The sequence below is a fragment of the Narcine bancroftii genome, chromosome 8 (genome assembly GCF_036971445.1).
Source record: "Narcine bancroftii isolate sNarBan1 chromosome 8, sNarBan1.hap1, whole genome shotgun sequence".
Lineage (NCBI taxonomy): Eukaryota > Metazoa > Chordata > Chondrichthyes > Torpediniformes > Narcinidae > Narcine > Narcine bancroftii.
In genome coordinates this window covers 146,093,058-146,109,363 of record NC_091476.1, presented here as the reverse complement: position 1 = coordinate 146,109,363, position 16,306 = coordinate 146,093,058, and the positions used below count along the sequence as shown (strand labels likewise).

Sequence of the window (16,306 nt, the reverse complement as noted above, 5' to 3'; positions counted from 1 at the left end):
TAAGATGCCCTTGATTCAAAATCAGCTTGTACCTTTTAAAAGAATAACCAATTTTTAACTATCTGGTTTAGTAAGGGTATTAAAAATATCAAAGATTGCTATGAGCAAGATCAATTGATATCATTTGAACAACTGAAGGATAAATATGGAATATCCAGCAACACTTTGTTTTGTTATTTCCAATTGAGAGCATATTTAAGAGAAAAGTTAGGTTTAGAAATGCAGTTACCTATTTGTAGTGAAGTGGGAACTTTAATTAGGAGTGGAAATACCAAAAAATTTACTTCTGCAATATATCTTTTACTGCAAAAAAGGAACTATTAAACAGGCAGTTCATAAATCTAGACAGAAATGGGAGTTGGATCTGAATATTACAATTGATGAGCAAAGATGGTTAGATCTTTGTCAAGATAGCATGGCAAACACTATTAATGTAAGATATAGATTAGTTTAGTATAATTTTTTTACATCAACTATATTTAACACTACAAAAATTGAATAGAATGAAATCATATATATTAATATTTTAGGAGTGAAGATGAGCTAGGCACTTTCTTGCATTCAACTTGGTCATGTCCTAAGGTAAAAACCTTTTTGGGGTAGATTTATGAAACTCCTTAGGACAAGAAGTTTAGTATTTAATGGAAATATAGTATTTCCATTAAACCCAGATTTATTTCTACTGGGAAATATAGAAGAATGAGACCCAAACTAAAATTGTTAACATATCAAATAAAATTTGTTAAAATAGCATTAGTCGTAGCAAAGAAATGTATTGCAGTGACTTGGAAATTGGACTCATATTTAGATATGGGACGATAGAATGCAGGAATTCAAAGGTGTATTCCTTTAGAGAAAATTACATACAATTTGAGAAATAAATGTCCTATATTTTTGTGAATTTGGAGACTGTGCACAAATTTTAGGTATAAATATGTAGAAATGATCTTCCAGCCTCTTAAGACTCATGCAAACCTTCTTCCTTAAAATGAAAAAAAAAGATAATATAAAATCTGTTGAGTTCCAGTGTGTTAGGGAACGAGGCTCCAGGCAATCCAAGATATTACACTGTTTCTTTTTTTTTATACTATATATAATTCTTTATATACAAATATATTATATTTATGAGGGGGAAAGGGGGTGAAAGTTTGGGAGAAATTTCCTCAATTTATTGTAGTGGATAATAGTTTATTAATTACATGTATGGAAAATTTTTAAAATAAAATATTTCAAAAGAAATGCTTTCCTATGAAGCGTACTTGAAGTGAGGATGTTAGAGAAAAGGAGCATTTTTTAAAAAAAAGACAAGAGGTAAGAGTGGATTATGTGAAGCAGAGTGTGAAGTGATAGTTGGATGGATTCATGGATAGGATAGGTTTGGAGGGATCGGGAGTGAAACACAAAAATCTGCAGATGCTGAGATTATATTAAAAACACACAGAAATGCAGGAGGAGCTCATCCAGTCTCATAGCATCAAAGGAAGTAAAATTATATTACCAACGTTTTGAGCCTGAGCACTTGTCCAAGGTATAAACAAAAACAGAAAGGCATCTGAATAAAGGCTGGAGGCTGGAGAGAGAAAGGGGGAAGAATGGCAGGGCCATTGTTCAGACCAGCAAACAAAAGATGTTAGTTGGATATGATAAGGTGAAAATTGATTATGGCTCTGTGAAAGGAGACAAAACAAAAATGGGAGAGAGAGAGAGACAGATAGAGCTGGGGAAAATGTGATAAGGGGAAGAAGTAAGGGGTGGGGGGGGGGTGTTGGAAATTGGAGAGGTCATTGCCATCTTATTGGAGGGTGCCCCGACGGAAGACGAGGTATTGTTCCTCAAATTTGCAGGTGGTCTCAGTCTGGCAGTGCATGACATCATGGATAGACATGTCAGCAAGGGAATGAGACAGGGAATTGAAATTGGTGGCCACTGAGGGATTCTTGTTATTGTGGCGGACAGAGTTGAGGTGTTCAATAAAGCGATTTCCCAATTGGAGGGATACGGGGCAGGTGGGACTAGTGCTCCTTTTGGTTGGCGTGGGAAAGTCGTGCCGAAGGGCCTGTTTCTAGCTGTGTGACTCTCTCTGGAGAGCTAAAACACAGTACTGAGGCCCTGGTTGAATGACTTTTTTAAATCAGGATGTAATTGCATTGCAAATGGATGCAATTACACACCTCCAGCTGCTCCCTTGGCTCACAACTTGGCTGATGCGAACCACACCAAGGAACTGTTGTTTTCCAACCCCTCCAGAAAATGCAGCTGAATGGAACTCCTCTCCATCCTGCTGTTTCTCGGCACCATTCTGCATTCTCTCCAAATCATTCCAGCCTGGTTCAGAAGTAAATGATATTTCTCCCTGGTGATGCTAACAACACTCAGCCACGTCAAATATCAAGAAACCTGTCCATAGTGGCACTAATGATAGGCTCAAGTGAGGCTGCAAGCTTTTCTCCAGGGCAGTCATTGCTTCCAACAGCGATTTCAGACACTTTCTCCTGGCTTGTAACTTCTCAACATTTCCAAGGCAGCTAAAATGGCAGGACCTGTAGCTTTTGCAACCCTAGATTAAGGACAAGAAACAAAGGGATGAGATGCACCATCCACCAAATAGTTGACTGTTACTTCTTGCCAATTAATCAAACATTAAAATATCGTCATCACTAGGTGGTAGCTTGGAGAGAACGATCCTGGTGGATCACGTCGATGGGAGTGGGAGTGAGGGTGGGGAGGGGGGAAGACGCCAGTGATCCTCTCTGCTACTCTTATGGTCTTGTGGATTGACCTCCAATCCATTTCCCTAAAGCAACTGTACTACACTGTGATGCAGACAGCCAGGAAACTCTCAATAGAACTCGTGGAGAAGGTGGCTTGTAGCCTTGCCCATTTTAGTCTTTTTAGAAAGTGCAGTCGCTGTTGCACCTTCTTGACAAGTGAGGAGATGTTGTATATCCACAATAGGTTGCGAATTAAGTTAATTCCAAGGAATTTGACACTCTCCCCTCTCTCCATTACTGAGTTATTGATGTGTAGTGGAGGGTAGTCGTACCTGGTCCTCTTGAAGTCCATGATCATCTCCTTTGTCTTAGTCCACATTAAGACTCAGGTTATTACTCTCGCACCATACCATGAGATTTGCCACCTCTTCTCTGTGATGCGACTCATCATTGTGGCTGATGAGGCCGACTGCTGTTGTGTCATCTGCAAACTTGATTACTCTGTTGGAATTGGATCTGGTGATGCAGTCATGGGTCAGTAGCGTGAACAGGAGCAGACTGAGCCTTTGGCATCATTGTTGGGTATGCAGATATTGTATTCAATAGGGATTGGAGTCAATGACTGTCCATTGCAACCTACTCTATTAGTTAAACAAAATAAACTAAAATATAGTTGCACAATGTACCAGGTAGCTCTTACCATGATCATTATCAGTCATATCTGGAACTGCATTATTGATTCAAACAAAGGGGCACCCACTTCATCATTTTCCTGACAAATTGAATTGTCAGAAAAGTATGATTAGATCAGCACATACTGCCAGTTTATTGTTTGAAGCAATTTTCACATAGATGTTTTTTTTTAAAAATACCAAGTTCATAACATGAAAAACTGCTGGGAAGACAAAGATCTGTCAAAGCTTCAGCTCCCTTTCAATTCCTCTTGAAATTTGAAATGTTTTTCCACTTACACCTTCACTGAGGGGACGCCAGGATTGTTAGGCTAACGTTGATGGAGAAGCAGAGAAAAAGTCAAGTTTAGGTGCCTGGAACTTGAGTCTCTCTGTGTTATACTTGCTTGGAATACAGATCATTCTTCCTATGTGTTATGCTTTCCCCATCGTCCATTAGCATGACAAATTCCCCTCACATCCCATTATGTCGGGCTCCCCTGTTTGTACACTCACTCTCCCAGTGAGTGTTATAAATGATGATTTTCGCAGCAGACATTGCATAATACATGTACAATTTAAAATTCAACCATGTCAACCAGCCCCGCTACTTTAATGGCTATAATACATCTACATGGGTGCCACATTTTGCAGCCTAGATTTATAAATGTTTTCATAACAATTACTCTTTTATGACATGATATAGATGCAGCTTTTCTGCAGTGTTTGTGATGACAGCCAGTAACCGTGACTTTTCTTTGGCTGTATTAAATATTTTGCTGATTTTGGTCAATCTGTCTCACTAAAGAGCAATGAGGATACTCACAGTATAATTGTCATTGAATTTACAATGAAACCACACAAATAAGTGGCATTAGTTTGGCAGATATTCTAATAAGTTCATTTGACATTTCTTATAATGTCGGAGAGTCAGACAGTACTTGAAAAGGCTCTTCAGCCCTCCAAATCTGTGCTGACCGTTACATACTCATTTACATTCATTTCATTTTTCCTTTTGCACCTACTTCAAATCACCACCATCTATCTGAATTTTCTTCCCATTAATTTAACGTGAGCATTGAACAAATGGATTGCGGGCAGAAGAATGTCGTCTGACGTTAGCCTAATAATATGGCAAACAGTAACTTCAATACTATGGTCAATGTCTAGAGAAGAAACCAGGATTCTGGAGATCATTGAAGACTCAGTTATTTTCACCCCACTTTGGAACATCATGAGATATTTTGATTAGTTTAAAATAGCTGGCCTCTTAATGACACTTTGCCCTCTCTCTTTAAATTTAAATTTAGACATACTGCATGGTAACAGGCCATTTCACCCTACGAGTCCATGCCACCCAATTTAACCTACACCCCTGGTACCTTTTGAACGGTGGGAGGAAACTGGAGCCCCAGGGAAAACCCACGCAGACACGGGGAGACACATACAAGCTCCGTACAGACAGCGTGGGATTCAAACCTGCTGGCATTGTAAAGACGTTGCGCTAACTGCTACGGCAACCGTGCTGCTCCAATTGAAGTTATCAGTTGGCCAAAGGTTCCCATGAACATATCACTAAGTTCCAATAAGGTGAAAGACCTCCATTCAAGATGTCCCTTATTCCCATCCTCCGACAAGGACTGTGGAGTACTCCATTGCTACTCACCCTTATACATTCCATATGTGCCAAACCTTGTCTTTCTTTCCCTTGAACGTGCACTCTTATTGACAACCATCCAAACTCCCACCACAGTTGCTGATTCAAGCTCTTCATAGAAGCATGGAAGATCATTCAACCCATTTGCTATGGTGGTCATAAAAGAGCTACCCAGGCTCCTCCCACCTCCCAGCACATGAACCCTTCAGTTTGGGGACTTCAAAGTATTGAATGGACAGACTGACCTTGTCCTGTGTCATCCAGAACCCTAATACGTTCCTTATCTTCCCTCTCATTCTTCTGTGAATATCATTACCTCTATATCCATTCCTCTGCCATTAGAAATGCCTTGCCTATTTACTCTGTCCAGGCTTCTCCTGACACAATGCATCTTAATAAATTCTCTTTGATCTATAACAGGCCTATCCATAACCTTTTGAGGCAGAGATTTCCAAAGGTTCACCCCCATTTGGCATTGTGCTCTCAAGTTCTAGATTTCTTACACAGGAGAAATGTCCTCTTTTCATCGTCCCCGGCATGCACACTTCAAGTTTATGATTCTCAATGAAATTGCTTAATGAGGCAAACAACGGAAAAGACATTTTGTATTATTTTATGGTAATAAGCGAATCTTAAAATCTGATCCTTCCAAATTTGGGAGAATTCAAGCCTAGCCTATTCCATTGCACCTTGTTCCACCCATACACCAGTCTGGTCAATCACTTCTCTTCCCCAGTTGTGAGGAAGGGTCCCAAATTCAAAATATTAACTGTTTCAGGTTCCACAGATGCTGCCTGGCCATTTACTGCATTTCCTGCTTTTAGTTCAATCCCAAATCGTTTCCATCAGTTTGTGCTGTTCCTCTTGAAGTAGAGCGCATCTCTTTTTAGAAGACAATATATATTTCACTGGAGATAAAGTACTGGTGACATATAAAGTACATCAGTTTACAGGTGAATGAGGAACTTGGGATATATTCGGGGAAAATTCTGACAACACAATTATGACTGCAAGATCATTGAATGAGTAATACTGATTGTGCAGCAATTATTAACACAGCTGAACATAGCTAATGCCCTGTACATAGTATTTTGCAATGGAAATGAGCTACAATTAAAAATGCAATTAGAGTTGGGTAAGACAAATGAGGTAGAAGCATTTTAGTGCATGGTTCATTTTGTGGAACTGCACACTAGGTCTCGGTCACAATTAAAACAAAAGCAAAGAAAACCCACACTGTGCTGAAACCTTTCTCGTATCAAGTTACAAGATAATTATCAGACATCCAGCAGCAACAATTTGCTTAAAATATAGAGCCTTGAATGCATACAATGGCAACCTTGCAGGCCATTTCAAGTAACACTTGACAGCGAGCCATTTCGGGAGATAATAAAACAAGTGAACAAAGGAGAAGAAGCCCCTTAAAGAAGGAAAGAGAGGTGGAGAAGTTTCAGGAGGTTTTTTTTAAGAGATTTGGGCCTTGGCAGAATTGGAGTGGTGGGGTAAATCAAAGTTGGGATGATCAGAATCAGATTCAGAATCAGGTAAAGGTTCCATTATTAGAACATAATGCAACACTTAGAATTTAACATACATAAAATTCTTTAACTTTTGCCTATCATAAGGCAGACCAAGAGTTGTCACGTCCAGCACCCCTCACAGAAAACTGGTATTCCGAAGCAGTACTGACCAGGCCTGAGCCTGCTTTGCTTCTGAGATCAGGCAACCTCAGGTGTATTCAGGTAGGGGAGGAGTACAGAATTAAAATCAGAGCCGGAATCAGAATCAGGTTTATTGTCATGAACATGTGTCATGAAATTTGTTGTTTTGCGGCAGCAGTGTTGTGCAGAAGAAGGTACAAAATTACTATAAATTACAATTCCGTAAATACAAGATATAAAAAAATAAGTGCATAGTGCAAATAAAAGGAAATGTGAGGTAGTATCTGTGGTTCATTGTCCATTCAAAAATCTGATGGCGGAGGGGAAAAGGCAGTATTCCTGATGCTAGCATTATGAAGAGGGCATGGCCTTGTGGTGAATCCCCTTGAGGGAAGAGGTGGCTTTTTGGAGACACTGCCTCTTGTAGATATCCTTAATGGAATGAAGACTGATGACCATGATGGCACTGGCTGAGCTTACAACCCTCTGTAGCCTATTCTTGTCCTGTGCATTGGGACCTCCTTATTAGACTGTGTTGCAACCAGTCAAAATACTCTCCACAGTTCGCCTGAAGAAATTTACAAGGATATTTCATGACATACCAAATCTTCTCAAACTCCTAATGAAATATTGCCGTTCATGTACCTTCTTCGTAATTGCATCAACATCGACCAGGTATGGAAGAGTGCAGGAATCTTGGAGGATTGTATGGTTACTGAGGGCAAATTCCACAGATACACCACTCTTTGGCCATAAAAAACAGCTCCACATTTCTGTTCTAAGTGGATGCCCTTCAATCCTGAAGTTATACCCTCTTGTTCTAGACTCTGCCACCATGAAGAAACACTTTCTACATCAACTCTCTCCACACCTTTTAACATTTGAAATGTTTTCATGAGACCCATCCACATTCTTCTAAATGGCTACAAGTACATTCCTCATATGATAACCCTTTCATTCCCAGAATCATTCGCATGAACCTTTTCTGAACCCTCTCTGACATCAGCACATCCTTCCTTAAATGAGGAGTCCAAAACTGCCCACAATACTCCAAGAAAGGACACACCAGTGCACTATAAACCTCAAGATCTAATATTCTATTCCTCTTGAAATGAATGCCAAATCTCGCTCTCCCTGTTGTTATCCAGTCTTCCCAACATCCACTTCTTCTTAACTACTCTTTGTAAGAGTTCCCCATTTTTATCATGCCTTTGATGACATCCCTATTGAATGCATTAAAACCATTTTTAAAACCACAGAAGGCAGGGAACATTGCATCTTATATGTGAGAACTGTAGACGAATATTCAACGAGAACAGATCCAAGACCAAGAGGAAACAAAAGGGTTGAAGTCAGACAGATGTCCAGAAGACTGACTGGCATTCGACACAATAATATCTGTGATAAATAAGATACTGAGCTGCCAAGTCCGAATTGGAATCAACCAGCACAGAGCTGCCACTTCTACGTAAGTTTTTCCATAATAAGACAACTTTAATAGTTCAAATAAACTATGCTAATTTAATGATAAAATTTCAATAATTCTCAATAATTCTTTCTTATTCACACCCCATCTGACAGACTTTCTGGAGTTTCTTGATACTGCTGTGGAGATATTTGTTGGATTTTTCAAAAATGGAACATTGGCTGAACCATCTCAAAGAGGATGAAGTGTTTGTTGCCAACTTCGAATTGGCTCTGCTTTACCTGGCCCATAGATTCTGCATATGTTTTTTTAAAATTCTTTAATGATCCAAACTCCTGTGGAAAGTTTCAAGAGACATCTTCAAAGAATTCCACTGAAGCAATATCTCGCAAGGAACACTAATGCCTTTCCCAGAATGGATTGTGTTTTTTGTGCAGAAGGATACGTGGCACACTCAGACTGCTGTTACACTTGGCAATATAAATTTTAAATTTGGACACACCAAGCCCTTCTGGTTCACGAGCCCATGCTGCCAAATTACACCAATTAACTTGCAACCCCGGTACATTTTGAAGGGTGGGAGGAAACCAGAGTATCCAGAGGAAACCCACGTAGACACGTTGAGAATGTACAAACTCCTTATAGACAGCATTGGATTCGAACCTTGGTCTCTAGCACTGTAATAGCTTTGCGCTAATTGCCATGCTGAAGATGTTATACTGCGACTTTGTAAAGGGTAAGCCTGAATTCCTAAGAAAATTCTTGTACTATTTGGCCTGTGTGAGCTCCAATGACTCCCATTTCCTCCCTGCATAACTCCCATTTGAATCACTCCACATAATGTTATGACATGGCTGACAACTTTTGGATTCATCAAGTGCTATGGGACCAAACAAAATCTAGTTCTGGACCTGCACTCCAGAACTAGCTGCCTCCTTTAGCCATGCTTGTCCAGTACGATGTGGAAAATTGCAGATGCGTGGCCAATTCATAAAAATCAGAGCAAATCTATTCAGTGAATAAACTGATGGATATTGTCAATGACAGTGCTATTAAGTAGCACTTTCTCTCCAATAAACTGCTCACTAATGCCTTGTTTGGGTTCTTTCAGGACTATTCAGCTTCATATTGTGGTCTTGATCCAAGCATGAGGTAAAGCATGCCTTTAACACCAAGGTGGCATTTAACCAGGTGTGGTATCCCTACTTCAGGAGTTCCATAGGGCATTGTCCTTGGTTTAACATCCTTCCTACCATCTGAAGGTTGGAAATGAGGATGCTCGCTTTTGACTACAGAATGCTCAGTTCGATTCACAACTCCTCATCTATCCATATCTGCATGCAGCAAGATCGAAGCAACATTCCAGCATGAGATAATGAAATAAATTTTTTAAACTTTAGACATAGAGCACAGTAATAAGCACTTCTGGCCCACGAACTCATGTTGCCCATATTGCCCAATTAACCTACAACCCCTGTATGTTTTGAAGGGTGGGAGGAAACCAGAGCACCTGGACATGGGGAGAACATACAAACTCCTTATAGACAGCCCTGGATTTGAATCTGTGTTGCTGATGTTGTAACAGTGCAGTGCTGAACATTGCGCAAACTGTGCCACCCAGCAAGTGGCAAGTACTGATCCTGTCATCCAAATGTCAGCCAGTGACCAGCTCTGGCATTGAATGGCATCACCATTTCCAAGTCTCCCACCATCAACAGCTGGAAGTCATCACTCTTTAGAAACTAGACCATCCAATATAAGAACAGTGCCCACACAAGCAGATCATTACCTGCATATTGTGTGATAAGTGACTTATCTGCTGAGATTCTCCAATCTTTCTACTATCTATTGAGCCCGTACAATAGAATATACTCTATTCATTTGCACGAGAGTGGCTGTACTAACATTCAAGAAGCTTGATAAAATTAAGGACATGGCAAACCCCTTGAGAAGCACTCTACCCACAAGCCAAAAATACTGATCTCCTTCACCGACAATGCACAATGGTTGCTATAGGTCCTACCACCTTAGCTTCTTTATTAGCAACTCGCAACGCAGGATGTCTACCACAAAGAAGGACAAGAATAGCAGGTGAAAGGTGCATACCATCTTGATTTGAAGATGCATTGCTGTTCCTGCATCATTGTTGGGCCTAAATCCTAGAACCTCTTCCTTCACAGTACTGAGAAAGTATGTTTACTGTCTCAAGAAGGTGGCTACCAACACTTTCCAAGAGCAGTTAGGAATGGGCTTAAATGCCCACCTTATGAACAACATCCTGATCCCAAAAACATTTTAATTTAAATTTAAAATTTTTAATTTAGATGTGCAGCATGGTAACAGGCCTTCTAGCCCATGAACTTGCCCCCCCCCCCATACACCAATTAAACGACAAACCTCTACATACCCCGTATGTTTTTGAAGGGTGGGAGGAAGCCAGAACACCTAAAGGGAACCCACATAGACACAGGGTGAACTCCTTACAGAAAGCGCCGAATTCCAACCTCAATTGCTGGCACTGCAATTACATTGCACTAACTGCTACTTTGCCGCCCTAACTTAAAAGAACTTATAAAATTACTAAATTTTATATCTCAGCATGTTCTTTATTATGAAGAATTGTTTCTGACCAAATAAAAGTAGTGAGAAATGTTATTCCCATCCTCCCTTATGCTCATAATTTCAGACAATTCTTGAATGGGTTTATGTTCCTTCAAAGCATAGATACATTTGAAGTTGACCACACACAAAATGAAAGAAGTGGTACTTGATTTTTTTGTTCAGGCGCTGTTTAGTAATGGAAATCTCCGGGTGACAAAAATAATCATGGGAACCAAGTATTGGAGCTGGGGGTTCGAGAAGGTGCTAATGGAAAGAAGGGCTCCTGAAGAGCTCGGGTGATGAAGGCTTCCTGATCGTATCAGAGGTTTAGATCTGGAGTTCGAGTTGCTGAAGGATCGAACAGGGGTCTGTGTGGCTGCAGAGGCTGCAGGAGCATTGGGGGAAAATCCATGGACACTCAGTGACTCTGAAGGGACTCTCTTTTGCTTCTCTTTCTTTCATAACTGTAAAGGGCTCCGGACATAAATAATGGTGACTCTTTGTCTGTCTTAAGTCAGGCAGAAGGCAATATCATGTTCCGTACTTAGGCGACAATAAAAGAATCTTGATCTTGACAATCCATAATGAATCTTTAAGGACTGCTTGAGGATAATTTCCTCAAGTGAATTATATTGTGAACAAAACTTGCAGAAAAGGCAATGACGTGACAAAATGTGTTTATTTAACAGGTTAAAACGGGGAGAGAGTGAGAAATCTTCCACAAGGTTCAATATCACAGTGACCAGATGCTAGCTTTTAGTGATTTTGATTGAGGGATAAGAGTTCATTGGAACAACAGGAATAAATGATCTGCACTCCTATAAATTGATACCTTGCTTTTGTTTTTATCGATCTGAGACAGAGGCTGATTTAACTTCCATCCAAAGAATTGCACAATTAACACTGCAGTACCATGCTAAGAAATTCTGGACTAGTGCTCACGTCTCTGCACTGGGACTTGAACCCCCAGCTTTATAACACAGTTGAAAGATTAGCACTGAGATCCTTGGCTTGTTTGAAATTTTCCACCCCTGCTGAGAACTGGGGAATAACTCAAATCCTCTGCGTTTATTTGAGAGGTCAGTTATTCTTACTTTTGCAAATACCTTTATAAACAACAGAACAATAAAAGGAGCATATTTTATGCTACCAATCATCTTCAAATGAAAAACAAAACTATGCTTCTTTAATCATTTTGTAGTCAGTGAAACCAATGTGCTAAGCTCCAAAAACAGTGTCACCTCTTCATGAAATATTAAATCAGATGTAGCACTGATGGAAAATCGGAGCCTTTGGAAAATTCTTCTGATAGTTACACTATTTTGTATGTGAAATTGTGAGGAGCCAGTTTTAAAGACCAACGCAATGTACTAGTTGAGAATGAGAAAGTCGCCTTTATTCATAATAGCCGTCTCAACGTACATTTTCCGAGTTAGGCATGTCACAGGATAAAAATTGTCCATTCCTCAAAATGTTCTGACTCTGTACCGGCACCACTTTGTCGGTTTTTTTGATGCCGAACATGTGCTAAAGCTAAATGCTCAAGATGCTTTTGATTTCTGACATTTCTTTATTTTTGGTGACTCTTCTTCCTTTGAAGCAGAGAGTTGTTGCTGGGCCATTAATATTAACCATCCATTATCAGAAACTTAGAAGACAATCAGATGCATAATAAAGCTACTCCCATTCTTGAATAAGAATTCTTGAACCCTTTTGATTCCTATCAGATGATGGAAATTTTTTTTCTCTTCAAAATCTGTTCATTTTCTGTGCTCCATCCAAATCGAGTCCAAGTTCTTTACTTCTTATATTACTTAGAAGAAAGATCTCTGGATTTTTTGGTATGTTGCTTTTTGTGATTTTATTTAATATCTGATTTCGATCTTCCCAAAATTTTCCACTTTCTCACATGCCCAAATTGCATGTACTGTTGTTCCCGTTTCCTCCTGACAGCGAAAACATCTATCTGATACTGTTGGGTCCCATTTATTTAACTTTTGGGGCATGGTGTATACCCTGTGTAACCAATTATATTGTATCATGCATAACCTCATGTTTATTGTATTTCTCATAGTTCCGGAGCATAGCTTCTCCCATGTTTCATTCTTTATCTTTATGTTTTTACAGCTTATTTCATCATTCTCTTTCTCTTGCAGTTTGATGTACATGTTTGTTATAAATCTTTTAATTATCATTGTGTCTGTAATCACATATTCAAAATTGCTTCCTTCTGGTAACCTCAGCCTGCTTCCCAATTTGTCCTTCAAGTAGGTTTTCAGTTGGTGGTATGCAAACATTGTACCGTGAGTTATACCATATTTGTCCTTCATTGTTCAAAAGATAATTTATTTCCCAAAAAACAATTTTCTATTCTTTTCATCCCTTTTCGCTCCCATTCTCTAAAGGAAAGGTTATCTATTGTGAAAGGGATTAGTTGATTTTGCGTCAATATTAGTTTTGGTAGTTGGTAATTTGTTTTATTCCTTTCTACGTGAATCTTCTTCCAAATGTTGAGCAGGTGGTGCAGTACTGGTGAGTTCCTATGTTGCACCAGCTTTTCATCCTACTTATATAGTATATGTTCTGGTACCTTCTCCCCTATTTTATCTAACTCTAATCTAGTCCAATCTGGTTTTTCCCTTGTTTGATAAAAATCTGATAGGTATCTTAATTGTGCGGCTCTATAATAATTCTTAAAAGTTTGGTAGCTGTAAGCCCCCTTGTTATTTTGATAGTTGTAGCAAAAAAAATGTATTATGTCAACCTGGAAATTAGAAGATAGCCTGAGAATACAGCAATGGTACATAGAAATGAATAAATGTATTCCATTGGAAAAAAATAACATATAATTTAAGAAATAACATCACAGTATTCGAACAAATTTGGGAACCGTACATGGAACACAACAGAGAAGTCCTACCGTGGACCTTCACCACCTAAAATGACAGAAGGAAGGAGAAGACGAAATGAACTGACCCAGTGTGTAAAAGTAGATGACACAAATTTCTTGTTTATTTTCATTGTGTGATGACATTGTTTAATGGGTTTAATGTATCATATAGGTTGAACATTGAGTGGGTGGGGAGGGGTGGGGGTGAAGGAGGGAGGGATGGCAGGGGGGGAAAAGGGGAGAAAATGACACTGTGTATATTCAAGAGGGAAATGTTTGTGTGTATTTTGGTTAGTATGGTTCATAGTGTGTAAAATAAAAAAAATTTTAAAAAATCTGTTCATTTTCCATTCTCGTTCAACCAGAATGGCCACAACTGGGAAATTTGATCATCTTAGTGTGAGGGAGGACTTGACATTGCATTAAATCACACCGTTAACCTGAAAGGGATTGGCCCCTTAATCATTCCTCACGTTAACAAGATCATCAGCTTGCATTCATGGTGCACACACAGGGCAGTTAGTGCGACGCTATTACAGTGCCAGTGACTTGGGTTTCAATCTGACACAGTCTGTAAGGAGTTTGTATGTTCTCCCCGTGTATCCGTGGGTTTTCCCTGGGTGCTCCAGTTTCCACCCACCCTTCAAAACATAGAGGGTTGTAGGTTAATTGGTGTATTTGGGCAGCACTGTGCTGTACATCTCATTTAAATATTGAAACATGACGATCCAGGACAAAGCAACCCACTTGTTTGCTTCTCCAATAGCTACCCTCAGGTTGCACTGGATACATCAACCAAACCCACTCCAGCGACTCATCCAGCCACTCTCCAACATCATCTCTCAGACCCACGACCTCCACCGCCAAGAAGGACAAAGGCAGCAGCCAGCAGTAACATTCCCATCTTGTGCTTCCTCTCCATGTTGCAGACCAACTTGATTTGGGAAATATAGTGAACCTTTGCAAGAGCAATTAGGGATGGACTATAAATGCTGGCCTTGTCAGCCATGTCTGGGTCCTGAAAGTCAATGAAATACAAAAATTCAACCACTCAGTTGCACTGTTATCTCTTATGTTTCTTTTTAGATAGAATTTGTGTGATGTTACCAGTCTGAAGAATGTAACGACCAAAACATCAAATCTCAGTTTCCTTATGCGAGTTTACACAGTATACCGGAAGTGCGGTAATTAAAGAGGCAGGACTTGCAAAGTGCATGATCAATACGTGCTATTCATTAGATCATTGTTCATGGAATGCTTGCAGCTAACTTTAGACTGCAGGCATTCTGGGAAACTTACTGGGGGTCTAGGAGGTAAAACATCAGAATGCAATGACACCCTCATTTGCATTCCAACCTTTCTACAAAGCATGGGTTCTAGGAAAATGGCAATAATTCCCTGGAACGTAGCAGCTGTGTAAAAAACATTTTTGAGTCAGAAAATTCTGGGTTCAAATTCCATTTGAGCTCAATTTTAAGCTGATATAGAAATAGATTTAGCATTAAACTGACCCCTTCTCCCTTCCACGGGTAAAGTGGGCCAACTGAATACACCCTTTTCAATATTCCTAAGGTAGATTTTATAGTCGCAGTCACAGCACAGCCATTGGGATCTTGCTCTGCATCTTGCATTATCAGTGAGTTAATTCAACAGCATTTTATTGGTTGTAAAGTGCTGTGCGATGTCCTGAAAAAGCACTGTAGAAATCCACTCTTTCCTTGGTTGCGGGGTAAGAAAAAAATCAAGATGTTTCACCAAGCTATCTAAAGATTCATGGGGGCAAGACATTCAGCTGAGAAGTCAATTAGAAGGAGTGGTTTAGGAAGGGAGGTCAGGGCTGGAGCAGAGACAAAGTGGAAACTGGACGTCAGAGCACTGTCAGGATGCCAGAATTGAAGGATCACAAAGTATGCAGAGATTTGTTGGCTGGATACAGTTACAGAGAGAGATGCAAGCCAGATGAAAGTGAGATAAGAATTTGAAAATTGAATGGAAATATCAGCAAGTAGTCAATTATCTCATTATATGCCTGCATAATCTTAATATCCAGCTGACAGCTGTACTGATATCAACTCAAAATCACATTGCAGCTCTTTGTTTTGTCATTGGATTACACCCATGTGTACATTTTCTTGATTTCTTTTGCGGTTAGTTTAAATCAACAGCCTATGTCTTTTGACTTCATAAGCATAGCTCTGATTAAAAAGAACAAAGGTTCTCGGAATTAAATTTAAATTTACACATACAGCACAGTAACAGGCCCTTTTGGCCCACGAGCCTGTGGCACCCAATTACACCCAGTTGGCTTATTCCCCCAGCATATTTTTGAAGGGTGGGAGGAAACCGGAGCATCCGGAGGAAACCCACAGAGATATGGGGAGAACATACAAACTCCTTATAGGCAGTATGGGAATTGAACCCCGCTCTTTGGCGCTGTAACAGCATTGCGCTGACTGCTACGCTAACTGTGCCGCCTGACACTAACTGTGCCGCCCTCGATCCTCCAGTCTACAAGAACATCAGCCATAATAACCTGGTTGTAGACAGATTCTGGTTTACTCATTCCCCCTGTAAGAAAAGGGTTCCTCCTTTAGAGTGAACTGTCTTTTTTTGCATCCAGTCGCAGAATGAAGATCCGTTTCTCCTTCCACTATTATGTTGGATTGCAAAGTCAGGATCATTTTCCATA

General features: G+C 39.8%; 1 long non-coding RNA gene across 1 annotated transcript; it reads left to right on the top strand.

Moving 5' to 3' along the window:
- The first annotated feature begins 6,675 nt into the window (after window positions 1-6,675).
- Window positions 6,676-9,165, top strand: LOC138741880 (uncharacterized). The gene is made up of 3 exons (XR_011343842.1): window positions 6,676-6,781; window positions 7,960-8,168; window positions 8,282-9,165. It is a non-coding gene; the product is annotated as an uncharacterized lncRNA (long non-coding RNA).
- Window positions 9,166-16,306: the final 7,141 nt, after the last annotated feature.